Raw genomic sequence first — 14,196 nt, 5'->3', positions numbered from 1 at the left:
GCTGCTTTTGTTGGAAGGTATTAGACGGTAAAAACCTCAAGATTTTGAACTACAGAAATAGCCATGCATGCAGGTGTTCCATTATCTGGCTACCAGAAAATGTAGTTTTAGGATTATAACTGATTTTTCTGTATAATTTTCAACCTCTAAATTGGGCTGGCCTATAGTTAGTACTTGGAGTCTGAGACCCTTGAAACATGGCCAATGTCTTACATTTGATTCGTTTGTAGTGACTGGATTTCCCTTTATTTGGGCTAGTTCTAGATCTCAAATTAAAAGCTACTAAATCTAATGTTAAAGTAGCTCTTGATATGGTTGTCATACATATTTGACTTAAAAGATTTCTTTAATTCTTGAGTGGGACTATTGCACAACCGGTTGGAATATTGATTCTTTAGCTTCCTCTGTAACCTACACAACTGAATTCTCTGCCAGTTTTGAATTGTGATGTGAGGATTGTTAATGGTTAAATGGTTAAATTGTTGAAAAAAACCCCAAACCTGTAATCACTGTCACTTTCTAAAAGAACAAGGTTATTTGCTTTCCATTTACTTGCTTTCATTTTGTGAGACTGTATTCTGCACAGATGAATCCTATTTTCAGACTAGTGATCTTCCTGCAAGAAAATCTAATACAAGAGAGCAACATCAAACTGACAGGAAGATTGAATGGGTAATACATGCCCTCTTCTTTTTAATGTGGGGTGTCTTTATGATACTGTGGCCTGTGGTCTACAACATTGACCCACATCTTTCTTTTTGGTTAACCTCCATCAACTATTTAATATAGCTTCACATGTTTGTCATGTGAATCTGTAATTAATGCCATTCTATTCCCCATGTTAATATGTTCACTGAAAATGATATAGAAGGAAGGGCACTTAGATCTACAGAGAATTAATTAGCATGTAATTTTCAGCATATCATCTTGTGTTAATTAGCAGTTAAACCATCTTCTAGTGCATGACCTGCTGATTTAAATACAGCATTCTGTTGCAGTGGCCCTGGGGGATAATGTCTTGAAAGGGTATTCTCTTGAAAATGGAACTCCTTGTTTGTCTCTTTATTTCTTTGTGCCTTAACATCAGATCTTTGTCAGCCCTTTCTGCCACACAAAAGCCCTTTTACTTAAGTGATCAGCAAGCAGCAATTTTGATATTAATCAGAAAAGGATAATGATAGATTTAAGCATGCCAAATCATGCTTAAATGTGCTGCCTGATAGAGGTGTGATAACTGTTGTTAAAGGAGGGTCACATCCTCTCTGATGGATCTCTAACTGCAGTAACTTCAGCTTTGCTCTCTTTTCTTTAAATACATAAAATGTTACCATGAGGAACTGTAATACTGCTTAGCTGAGCCATTCAGCAGCTCTGTCTTTACACAGTTGTAGTGTATCAGTTTATGTTTCTTGTGGAAAAAAAAACCAAAACAAGTGCTATATTATATTTTAACTACCTCGCTTAATCTGCTTATGTTTTGCTATTCCTCTTCTCTGAAGTTGTGAGTGATCCTTTAAATTTTTTATTTCATCCGTGTAAAAATATCCAAAGCTCTATTTTATTGAGCATTTCCATCACCCTGAATACCTCTATTATACTGCTTTTGAAGACTTATTTTTCTATGCAATCCAATTCCCTTGACCTCAGAAGAGTATTTATTCCTGGTATCCATGCTTTATATTATAAAGGCTTTACCCTGGTGTGTCATCAAAGCTGTTGTGGTGAAGTGGTGAGTTTTAGTACTGTGAAATTGAACTCTTTCATGGTGATAGAGAACAACTGACCCTAGTTCTTCAACTAGTTGATGATGGATTAGGAGAGGAAACTAAGTGAGAAGTTTCTTGTGCTCCTTCTTGTGCTGCTGGTGGTATTTTTGATGTGTGTGTGTTTTTTGGTTTTGTTGTTTTGCTTTGTTTGGATTCTTATTTCCTTAATATTTCCAAGGTCACGTGTTGCAGTGCAGGATGCTATTGGACTGAAAAGAAAATACTCTCTTGAACGGAAGAGATGACTTAGCCGGAAAATGTCCAATGCTTGAGTTTCTGGAATGAGAAGTCTCTTAATGACCAAAAAATCAATCCCATCACTTGTCACCAGAATTGCGCAGATTCTCTTGATAGAAGTTATCAGATGGGCAATATATGACAGATACCTAGTATACTTTAAGAGCCAGATGTCTCAGATGGTTGCAATGAAATTTCTGCCTAAATCAAAGATGGATTGTAAATCTCTTTATTGCCTTTATGAAGCACTTTTTTAGGGCCAGTTAGAAAAGACTGTAGTTTTCAATTAAGTGGCAAGCAACTTAGTGAACACTTTAGATCAAAAATTCATTCTTCTTTGCGAATTATTGTATTGTCCACGAGCTAATCTCAACTACATCAATATATTCATTGTTCAGTTCTCCTAAAAGACTCTGTCACTATGGATTCATCAAGAATTTAGTGCTGATAGCTAAACATTGCTTTTATTTGCTCTCCATGGGAAGAATCAAAACTGCATTTGATAGAATTAATTTGTGAATAAAGCTATATTAAACCTGTACACCTACTTTCATGCTATGAAATCGCTGCCTACTCAACCGGACCAGTCCAAGCAGTCAGTGGTAAATTTAAGTGCTGATATTTCCCTGACCTGTGACATGTTCAAATACTTTTCCCCCCAGCCGTCCTAGAGAAGCACTGGCTAGTGCTAATAGTCTACTGACTACTGAAACTAAGCTCAGAGTGTGGAAATCATTTCCAAAGCATTGTGTGGCTTGGTGCTTAAACTGTTTCATGTGATGTGTTTCTGGCCTGACTGCTGGACTCCCTTTAGCTGATATTGGTTGGGCCATGCTGTACTGTACTGTGGGGCTGGGGGAGCAGTTTAAGGTGAATTGGTGGGAGAGTAGTGTTGTGGTTTTTGGTCATTTATTTTTTTGCTGGCAGAATTTGGGATATCAATGTTTTCAGGCAAAGGAATGGATTAGTTTCCTTTTCACTGTGATTATTAAATTTATCAAACTTTGACCATTTCAGATTCTGCATTTGTAATTTTTTTTTCCTGCTAACTGGAAAGGAAGTCTTGGTCCTACCAATTTTAAAAAAACAACAAAAAACCCCACAACCTTTAAAACACTTTTGTGTGTATTTAAAATACTTTAAAATTATTGTGTGTTCAAAACTGGGGGGGGGGGGGGGCGGCAATGTCTGAGACACTGTTCTTACTCTGGTAAATCTCTTTTTCACAATCAGAGGTAGGGAGTACCTATTTGCATATCAGTAAATGAAAACAATAAATTATCAGGCCCAGCTATATTTTATATACAATGAGGTAACACCAGTGTTAGAAATGTTCCAGTATGTTCAAATAACCTATGTTTCCTCTTCCTCAGCACAGAATTAGCTCTCATTGCCAGACCCTAATGGATTTGTTGAAATCTCTTCTGATTATGACATCCACCCAAAAAAGTTTGGGCTGAAGCTTACTAAAGCTGTTCCTTCATTGTGGTTCCTACTTTCTTTCTTTGCAAAAATTTCCTGTAACTACTTCTCTTGTACAAAATAGCCAGTTGCTTTTTCCCTGGCGTTAAGAGCCTATTACAAACCCTCTGATTGCAAAATCCTGAGCTCCCACTGTCAGTACTATTTCAATTCCGAATTTCTAGGTCATATTAAAATACTATGGTAGTAGCTTTTATTCATCTTTCCCTGTTTATATGTCTCATTTTATGGGCTCCTGGCGTAGCATTCACACTGAAAAGTGTTACTGCTTGTGTGAGTAAGTGGCACAAACAGACTTTGCAGAAGCCTGTAAGCTGTAATTTGCTGAATGATGAAAAGGGATGAATAGGGTAAGGTTGGTCCAATATGCTCTGTTTCTCACCAAAGGCTGAAGTGTTGAGAGGATGAAAAGGAGATTGTTGCTTTCTTTGCAACAAAGAAATCTTCTTTGTTGACTACCTAATGATCCATAGATATTTTGTTCACTAAAATTGAAGATTGTGGTTTTTAACACTTTGCCATTCCTTGTGTCAGCAGGGGCCATGATGAATCCTCTTGGCCTAAATAGAAATGAATCAAGTTATTTGAATAGGCTGCTGTTGTAATTCTACTTCTTGTGCAACGCTTTTGATTAGCTCCTACGTAGATGCCTATACCCAAACTAGAGCTTTCAGAAAGAACCGGAATTTGAGCATTGCATGCAGGCTTACCAAGAATCAAAAAATTTCCAGAAAATTGTCATGTAACATTACAATTGTCATGTAACAGTCCTGTGAAGATGCCGCTCAAAAGCTTTGACTATCTTCTAGTCTAATAAAAATCCCAGTCTAAAATTAATTATTTATTGCTGCAAATTTTTGATTATTGCTATACTTATGGTACTATGAAAGGAATTTATGATACTAAGATCATACATCTTAGTATCACAAAGATGAGGCAAATTCTGGAGAACATATGAAAATTAAAAATATTTTTTAATTGTTGTGTAGGAAAACCTGTAATTATTAGCCTAACTGGCCAATAAAATCTAGGCTTTTAAAAAGAATGTTTACATATTCTTTTGCTTCAGTAGGGAAAAAACCCTAAGAAGGTGCTCTTTGAAATGTATAGGCAATGTGAAAGAATGCAAGAATGGAGCTGCGTCTCTTGAAACTCACTTCAAGAATAAACAACTGTAGCTGGGACAAGCTGTGCCCCAGAGGTTGAAAGGAAGGATGGGGACAAAGGAAGGATGAGTCAAACGCTACTGTTGAAGGCCAGGTAAGCCCTGTCATAATGCTGCCAGAGCTGGTTGTTCTGGAGTGCATTAACATGGCTTTCCAAAATGGTTGATGTGTTCCCACTCTCTTCTGTACCAGAGAACGTTAACTCAGCAGCTGACTGACAAATGTAAAACTTTTAATCTTGATTTGAAGTCTGCACCTTTTAGATTTGTTTGTGCTATTTCTAGTTTAAATTGGGATTGGTGTGAGAAGCTGCATCTACAATGAAGAACACACTTCTATTTCTGGTCTGTTTCACACAGACAGCCTGAAAGGCTTCCGCTCGGATGGAAGCAGGTCACATTTCATCCCAAAGCAATTGAAATGACAGCTACAAATTCTGTAAAAAGTTTATAACCAGTCTGCTGACAGATACTCAAATAAGGGGTATTGGACACCAATGATAGAATGTTCATGATGGCCCTCATGGTACAAATCTTGATCAGGTACAAATTCTACCAAGCTTCATTACTGATGCTAGCAAATACTTTCAATAATAAGTAGACTAATTGAAATTCAAAGTGTGTTATCAAAATACGGGAGAAAGGAAAGCAATATCTTTCTTGGCCTCTCATAAAATTCTTACCTGTTCCTATGTCATTAATATATTCCAGGAATGGCATATATTCCACTATATGACACAGTCTTGTTTTTTTCTTAACTGCTCTTAACACCTGGAGATTATTCTTTGAATCTCAATTTCCTGTGAGCAAATTTTGGATGTCTGGAGTGTCTTGGGCTGGTACTGGGACCACAGAAGAGGAATTAATTTGGAGCAAGTAAGATGATGGCCCACATTGCAGGCAATGTCAGTATTGAGGAACCAGTGAAAAAATGGTGTGTTTTGCTCTCTGGAAAATCCCTGGCTGAGAACAGAAACTGCCAACCTGCTTATGATGCCATCCAAAACCCAAAACACCAGCCTAAAAGTATTTGAAGTGATCTCCATGTAGTCAAGAAGATTTCTGGATTCAAATCCTTTAAAGAAGGGTGATGTACTCAGCTGTTTCAGTGTGAGCAGAAACATTAGCTGCAATTTAGGTTCTGAGGAAGAAAATTATCTACTTTCTGTTCTCTCTTAAGGTGCCTTGGATTCTTAATCACTTCATGTTGGGACCAGTGCAATGTTCAATTAGTGCATTCAGTGCCTGTTATTAATCTGTTTTTCTCAGGGTAGTAACACTATCACTCCACTTTGGTACATGTGTACTTGGAGTAAATGCACACTGAAGGCAATCAAAACTACATCCATGTTTCTAGGGGCAAAGTTTGGCATTCACAGTTCAACCAGTGACACAACAATGACCAAACGTAGTAAAGTGGGAAAAAGCTCTTTTTCCAGAAGACCTTAGTGGCACATAAATAATACCATGGAGAATTCATTCTTTTTAGTAACTCCTAGCCTATCAGGAAGCTGACAGTTGGATAGGTTTAATCCCTGAGGGTCTAAAATAAGACTGGTCAGCTGTGGTTTGTGGATCACCAGTAGTCCATGGTGGTCCATCTGTTATAAAGGGATTAGGGAAGGACCCACTTATCTTAAGGCAACTATGCCTTCCTAATTGCTTTAAGGAGTTACAGAACCTTCAGAAATATTTTTTTCCTCTTGCCAATGGAAATAAAGATATCAAGTACTTGCCTGTCCTGTGCTGCAATGTCTCTTTTCTGCTACCTTTTTGGAGGAAATTTGACATTCTACTTTTCTGAAATGGAAAGAAGGGAAGAGAGGCTGCAAAGGCCAACCTTGAATCTCAAAATCACCAGGGAAGTTTGAAGTTGCTTCTAAGAGAGAGAGGAAGATATGGGACTCGTAATCCTCAGCAGCCAGGAAAAAGTAAATATTACAATTTCACAGACATAACCAAGCACAGTGGAATTCATTATATCTTTTCTCCTTAGAACTGTCGTACTTTGATGCTGCAGTAGGATGGTCACACGAGGGAACACGTTGGCTTGTGGGTGAGTGTGAGAGCACTGCTGGCCAGGAAAGGAGATCTGCTCTAAGAAGTAGCCTGAATATGAAGTAGTCTAAGATCTTATTTTAAATACCATAATCTCCCTGGGGTATTAACACTGGCTAGCAAAGAAGTCACTAAGTTATTACAGTTTCCATTTGTGTTGTTTAAGCATGTAACCTGGTTCTCCTTACTCAACATTGACATTCAGTTCTGGAACTTTGGTCTTAACTTCGTTGATTGGGACTCAGATATTTCTCCCATGACTTCTAATAATGCTTTCTTTTGTCTTGAGAGGTCTTAAATGAAAATGAATAATGAAAAAATAATTCATTTCATACAGATTTTTTCCTGAGCTCTTGCAGTTCTAATAGGAGGTTATTGCAAAACATCTATGTTAAAATTTAAATAGCAAGAAAGAAAAAGGCAGGCGGGAGGCAGTAAGAAAAAAGGCACAATGGAGGGTTAAAAAAGGAGATAATGGTCTATAAGCTCTTTGTGGCAAGGAAGGATTCCTTGTGCAGAACAGCATACCAGTGGGCTTAATTAATGCCTGCTACTTGCCACTTAAGTCTTGTTCTGAAACTGCTGGTAAGAAGCAAAGAGAAAATGAGTGGAAGATAGAAATTCTGGAAGGGAAATGAAGAAAACACAGGACAAATACCTCCCTTGAGCTTCCTGCTTTAGACTACAGGAACTTCTTGGAAGTAGAGACTCCTACAGCTGCATGATGATAGTGGTTGTAAATTGGGGGTGCAACAATGTTGGGATGGGGAAGGGACGACTATCTTTACCCTTTCATGTGAGATTTGTCCCATGGTAGTCTTATTATGGGTTTATTATTGGATGATTTAAACTGTGGGAGCTGGTAATAGGCTTCAAGAGGATGTGTCAATGTCCGAGTGTTGCTGAGGCCAAGAAGGAAAATAGAATGGTACCTGGTTTCTCTAGCTTGTGAAAGTACAGAATCAAAATAGAATAGCAAGTACCTAAAATAGAACAGCTGTTCAGCTATGCATTGTTTTAATGCAAAACTATCCCCTTTTTCCCCTTTTTTGTTTTCTAAATATGTTCTAAATTATTATTCAGATCATAGCAATAATCATAATAATACAAATAAATTTTCCAGGCATTGTTTTATAGACAGATTTATTTTTACATGGTTGTTTATGCACCATCTGAATTGTTGTGTTAATATCTAGTATCACGTTATCAAGCGTGAGAGAACAATCTGATCTGTCTGAAAAATGGAGTTGATGTGTAAACTCTGTACATCAAAGGCAGTTATCTAGTGACTGTCCTGTCATATGCACACAGAGGACAAATTTCAGTAATGAGCTTTTTTTCTTGAAATAATATCTAAACACATCTTTGAAAATGGTGAGTGATCCCTGTTCAAGCTTACAGTTTCGGGGGAGGTATGCACTCGTGACATCCAGAGTGAACTGATGCTTCAGCGCTTGTACATCATCGCAGTTCCTCCACACAGACACCTTGGAGAAGGAGCTGCTGCTTTGGGAACTACAGCAGAGATGAGTAGCATGGCCCTACTGCCTTGGGGTCCGCTCACGTTTCACGTGCTGGACAGGAACATGCCTTGTTAACCTTTGGCTTAAAGGTAATCCATGGTTTACACAAGTTAAGATATTTATGGTCTTTTATTAGCCTCACTCACTGAAAGACCTATTATTTTGCTCTGATTCAAATGCAATATGTAGTGGTATTAGGGATATAATTTTATTTGTTTTGACGGGACATAAGGATACAGGTGTGAGAGAGTTGATTATATTCCATACTATGCATTTGGAGATAGAGCCAGTAATATGCTAGTTCACAGTTTCACATAATCTCATTGACTTCAGCGGCTTTATCCTTTTCTTGCACTATAAATGAAAAAGGCTCAGTCCATTAACATTTAAATTGGAGATACAGATTCCTGATGTAAACTGTTTGCAATGACATTAATAGTGGGCACAGCCCATTAGCATGAGCTCATATTAGCAACATCTTAATAATCATGGCAGAGCTATTTTTAAAGTTATGGGAATTTCACTGTAGCATATAATTAAATGTGTATGGAATTTTTATTGGTTATAATTAAGATGCATGATCTTTGTTTATTATAGCATTAGAAAGTACTATAATGGATCTGAAAAGCACTGCTTGTCATGTGGTACTGCTTAATTATGGAAAAATACTATAACACTTCAGGTTGGACTGATTAAAGCAATTAGCACAACATTATAATTGGATGCTATTAAAGTATGTAAAAATATTTACAAGCCTTCTCATGACTATGGGAATTGGGCCTTAAATGTTTTTCTTCTTAAGAAGACACAATTTTATATTTTTCTTGCTGCTATATGAGGAACAAAATATGAATCTATTAGCTACTTATTGAGCAATGTTACCAGGGTCTTATGTGTGTGCATGTATTTAAAACTATTTTCAAATTCTTTAAAATCTGAAATTATGTGTCTTGATTTTATCCACAGAAGCATTCTCATCTCTATTTTTCTAACCAATACTAAGCAGTGTGTAAATTGGATCCTTATTTTCTTGACAGACCTAAAGTTCATGTTCCTCTACCTAGAGTATACCTAGACTATGATAAGATTGTTTTCTCCTGTCCCATTTTCTTCACTTGGGAAATTCTGATTTTGACTTCAATTCAGTTTTTGGCACAGTATTTATACCTACATTAATATTTTCCCCTTGCTTTTTACATGGGCAAATATGGGACATATCTGTCATCCCTTCTTGTTATGATGGTTTGGCTTCTGCCAAACCTCTGTGGATCCCAGAGGTATTCATCATTTTAAGGCAGCTGAAACCAGCAATATCAGCAACTAAAATATGCAAATCAAGAGGGTGGAGGGAATAAGGCCTTAAATATTTTTAATTGAAATTATTCTGTCATCTTCTGGGTTTTGAATCTTTGGAGCGCACTGAAGTGAAGCCTCTCTTCGCAGCTATACGCAAAAGGAACTGAAGTACTTAAAAATAAGAAATAAAATAAACTGTTATTGGCAGTACAGGGATAGCTGTTTCTCTCTGAGCTGTTAGTTGGAAGTAGTTTCTTATTGTTTGCACAGTAATCTCTCCAGTTCCTTCTTGAATCTGCTGTTCCTAGGAAGTTGGGAAATGTGATGATAACAGAGTTCTGTAAGCAACAAGTAGTGGGGAAATGTCATCAGTTTTGATAAAAATATAAGGTTTTGGTCTCAATTTTTTTTTCTGCTCCTGTACATTATGCATTGAAATGTTTCAGTCTAGCTTAGTGCCTGAGTAAGGAAAGTGGAACTATATTGTTTCAGCTGGGAGATGTCCCATTTTTTATGATAAGAGATTGGGTTCTCAGTGTTTTTGCTTTGTTACTCTCAACAACTTTGACTATTTGTGTAAATGTGGCAAATTGCGAGATGTGATATTTCCCTCAGCCAGGGATGTGTTCTTTAAAACTATATTAAAATATGTTATGTCTTTCTTCAATGTTCCATGTCAGTGCCTTGCTTATGTCTAGATGTGTACTTTTTTACTACTAATTTTCTGTTCCCCTCTTAAAATTGGGGAATCTGAATTTTCACCATAAACAGATGCCAGCCATCTCCATATGCTATACAAGCAATTTAATCTGTATGTAGATTAGTGGTTCTGATGAGTTGTTGCAGATGTTTTAGTTTGTTTGTTTTAATATAAATAATATAAATTCAAATCATGAGGCTAAACCAAAATTCTTTCTGTGTTGGCACATCGTAAGTGAGCGTACAGGTTATGTAGATGTCATAATTTATTATCGTTTATTGTCATTTGTTAATGACAAGTAACACATGGGTGGTCCCAACCATTACACTTCATTTTTGGACTGTTAGGATGCTGACAACAAAATATTTTCTTATCCTGCTTAAAAAGTCTTACTTAACTGATGGTATAAATTCTTTCAAATGATGTATTCTACTCCCCAGAACTCTAGTGAGAAACTACTCTACCCACCCATTTTTGTGCTTTGGTGTAGAAATTTGAACTGTTCTCCAGACACTGGCTTAATTTCTTTTTCTTCATTTTGACAGAAGTTTGGTCTACTGCTTTTTTATTAAATTGAATAAAAATTAAAAATAAAAATACAGCTATTGTTACAGGTGATAATGAAATAGAGATTCTTTTGCATGTCAAGAAAAGAATGCCATAATGAAATTTTGCTTTGTAGCTGAAGCAGTTATGTGCTGTAATCTCTAGACACTCCTCTCTTATTCATAGATGAGTTGTTTAAATTAATGTACAATAAGCCCTGATCAGATTTTGGGATGAAGTACAAGACAGCTGAGACAAATGATGTTCAGCCATCTAATTGCCTAAATTAATTTTTGATTCTTACATTCAGTGGAAAATCTGTCAAGACACAAAAACTTGTCCCCTTCTTTCTGTCTCAGATGTTCAGGTTTTAGTCCCAAATACAATAATTAGCAGTATCACAATGAGAGCAGAATTTGGTGACCACTGTTATTTCATGGTTTCAGCAGCTCTGTCTCACTGGGAGTGCTTTGAATTTTTCACTCAACTTAGCAACACACTCTTTGATACACTTTTCATTATTAAGCTAATAGGGAGGTTCATGGAGGACTTTAAAATGGATTCAAGTGTGAAATCAGTAGGTAATATACGTAATGAGGCCACTGCTACAGCTGTGCTGCTTGGTAAAGTTAAGCTACAAAGAAACTTGAAATTGGCTTTGGCTTGAGTTAGACCTGCACCCGTGAACAGCAGAGATATTGGGAATGTCAGGCAAAAAATCTGAGATTTCTTAATCAGCTAAAGTTATCTATGGGTGAGTGACCTTGCACAGCTGATTTGAGGGGAGGGGAAATAATCTCCCTTTCTTTACTTGTTTTTCCTGAGCAAAATGGCAACAAAACCTCCTGCGTGTTTCTCCCATCTATCTCCTCTGAGGTTCTGACTATAAGCATGGTTTCTTCTCTCCCTTACCTGTTTGTGGATTTTGGGCTTCCTTTCCTATCTAAATTATCACAAGGCTTCTCATGCTAATACAATGGTATCATTTGGACCTGTCTGGGAATACTGAGTGTATCCCATCTTGTGAATACCTGACTGTTTTCAGACCTTGCTGTGGTTGTCAATCACTCCCTGGCACAATAAGGCAATTAAAATGAATTTTTCAAGTTCTCTAAATCTGTCTGTGCGTTTCTATAATTGGAAAGCCATAAAATGGTGCCCAGCCTTGTGAAAACATGGATGTTCTTGTGGCCTAAGACTGGTGGAGGGAGAGCAGAGGGAGGAAATAAAGGCTTGGTTCTTATCTCTGTCACGTACTTTCCATGCCTTATAGCATGTCCCTTAGTCTCTGTGTGTCTGTGTAGGGACCTCGTAACTACTTGTACCTGTAGGGATAATAGCCCTTCTTCTCTCCTCTTATCCATACCATTGTTTTGGTTTGTGAACTCTTACTAGTAAAGAACTGTTTTTTACAGTGTGTGTGTAATGAGATGATATCTATATTGTTTCCTTCAAGTTGTGCTATAAATATTTTTGAGAATCATCTGTCAAAATATTTGAAAAAACAAAAGAATCATGTGTTTGGGAAAACAATGCTCCCATGCTTCTGCTTTTGTTTAGGAGTGGTGTTGTTATTGTTGTTTTGGGGGTTGTTTTTGTACCCCACAAAAATAACACAGCCAGCATTTCCTGAAATAGTCTATGGCTTTCCTCTCTGCTTGAATTGCTGTACCATATCTTAGAGTTGTGATCTACCTCGAGATTGAGACAAACTGGGAATCCATAGGGTCTGATCTTCAGCATTCTCGTGAGGGGAAGCAGAGGGGCAAATGCTGATCTTGTTGCTCCTGTGACCAGTGACAGAACTCAAGGAAGTGGTGTGGAGCTGAGCTGGGGGAGGTTTAGGTCAGATATTGGGAAAATGTTCTTCACCCAGAGGACAGTTGGGCATTGGAAGAGGCTCCCCAGGGAAATGGTCACAGCACCAAGACTGCCAGAGTTCAAGAAGAGTGTATGGACAATGTTCTCGGGCACAAGGTGTGATTGTGGAGGTGTCCTGTGCAGGGCCAGAGGTTGGACTCTATCCTGATAAATCCCTTCCAAGTCAGCATATTTTATGATTCTGTGAATAAAGGGATAAAGAGTAAGAATGACAATTCTAGTGACTGTACCTCAATTGTTTTTCTGACCAGTAATTAAATGTTTCTAATCCTGGCTTCTTGAGGTGTTTCATTTTAATATGTTTTGTTTATTATAAATCTACCAGAACTTTATCATTTGTGAGACAGGCAAATTGTTATTGAATTGATATGTTGAATTTAAACAAGGGGTAGAAAGATTTCAAGGGGGGAAAAAGTTCAGATTTAGGTCCTGGAGTTTTTTGTCTTGTTTTTTGTTTAGGGAGTTTTTCTGGCAGGTGCTGTTTGGTGTGTTTAGTGCAGTAAGCATGTACACAGCTGTTCCAGGTTACACTTACAGACTTGCAGAACTACCACACATGATAAAGATAATCTGTGCCTGAGGAAACGCAAGTGGTTATGCAGTTGCAAAAATTAGCATTAGCCTGAATTGACTTCTTGCAAACAATCTGGGGGACCTAGTAAAATAAAATGTAGTTTCTGTAGTGCTGCCTGAGCTCATGAAAACACTTTGTGGTTGTATATATCATTCTCTCAGGGAAACTAAAATACTGTGGCCGCTAAAAGACTGGACAAAGGCATCCTTAAGAATAAAGATGGAGAGAGAGTGGAAGAGGGAAACTCAAGATTCTTAAAAGCATCTTTTTTGGTTTTGGGGCATCTTGCAGTGGAATATACAGTAAAGCCCAAGAGTTAGGAGATGAATCAGTCTTTTCTTGTGCTAGTGAGCTTTTTGTTTTTATATTATCTTTTAAATCTCTAAGTCTTCTTTCTGATGGAAGCAGATGAATTCAGGAAATTCTAATTCTGGAATATTAGGCAGAAATTGGGAAACCAGATTGTAACAAAGTACAGAAAAAAAAAAGCTTGAAATTTCAATAACTAAAAGTGATTGGAGAAATCTAGGACTAGGACTCCCCTTACCTAGCACATATTTTAACAATTGGCCACGCAGAATTTTTCGTATTATTTTAAATGCCCTGAAATGTTTAATGAAATGTTTTCAATTTTAAGGATAGGAGCATATCCCAACATCCTTGAACAGAAAGTTGCAATGCCAGAAATCCCCTAAGAAGCCTATTCCTGCTATGTGATCCTGGGCAGGGTGACTTGAATAAAATTGTGAACGCTTCAGGGCTCATCCAAATTGAGTGAACTCTGAACCTTAGAGATTCACACACCAGCAGTTTCTTTGATGTGAAACAGTTTGCGAGGCAAATCCAGGAGAATTTATTGTCTATCAAAGATTTTTGCCACCGCCCAGCTGTGGGCCAATGCCTGGCAGTGGTGTGGGAGCAAGGCAAGGTGTAGACGCCTTCTGCTCTGATGTGCGGCACAGCCGCTG

The sequence above is a fragment of the Hirundo rustica genome, chromosome 9, assembly GCF_015227805.2.
Source record: "Hirundo rustica isolate bHirRus1 chromosome 9, bHirRus1.pri.v3, whole genome shotgun sequence".
Classification (NCBI taxonomy): Eukaryota; Metazoa; Chordata; class Aves; order Passeriformes; family Hirundinidae; genus Hirundo; species Hirundo rustica.
The sequence above is the reverse complement of the archived record's forward strand: the minus strand, read 5'-3'. Positions refer to the sequence as shown.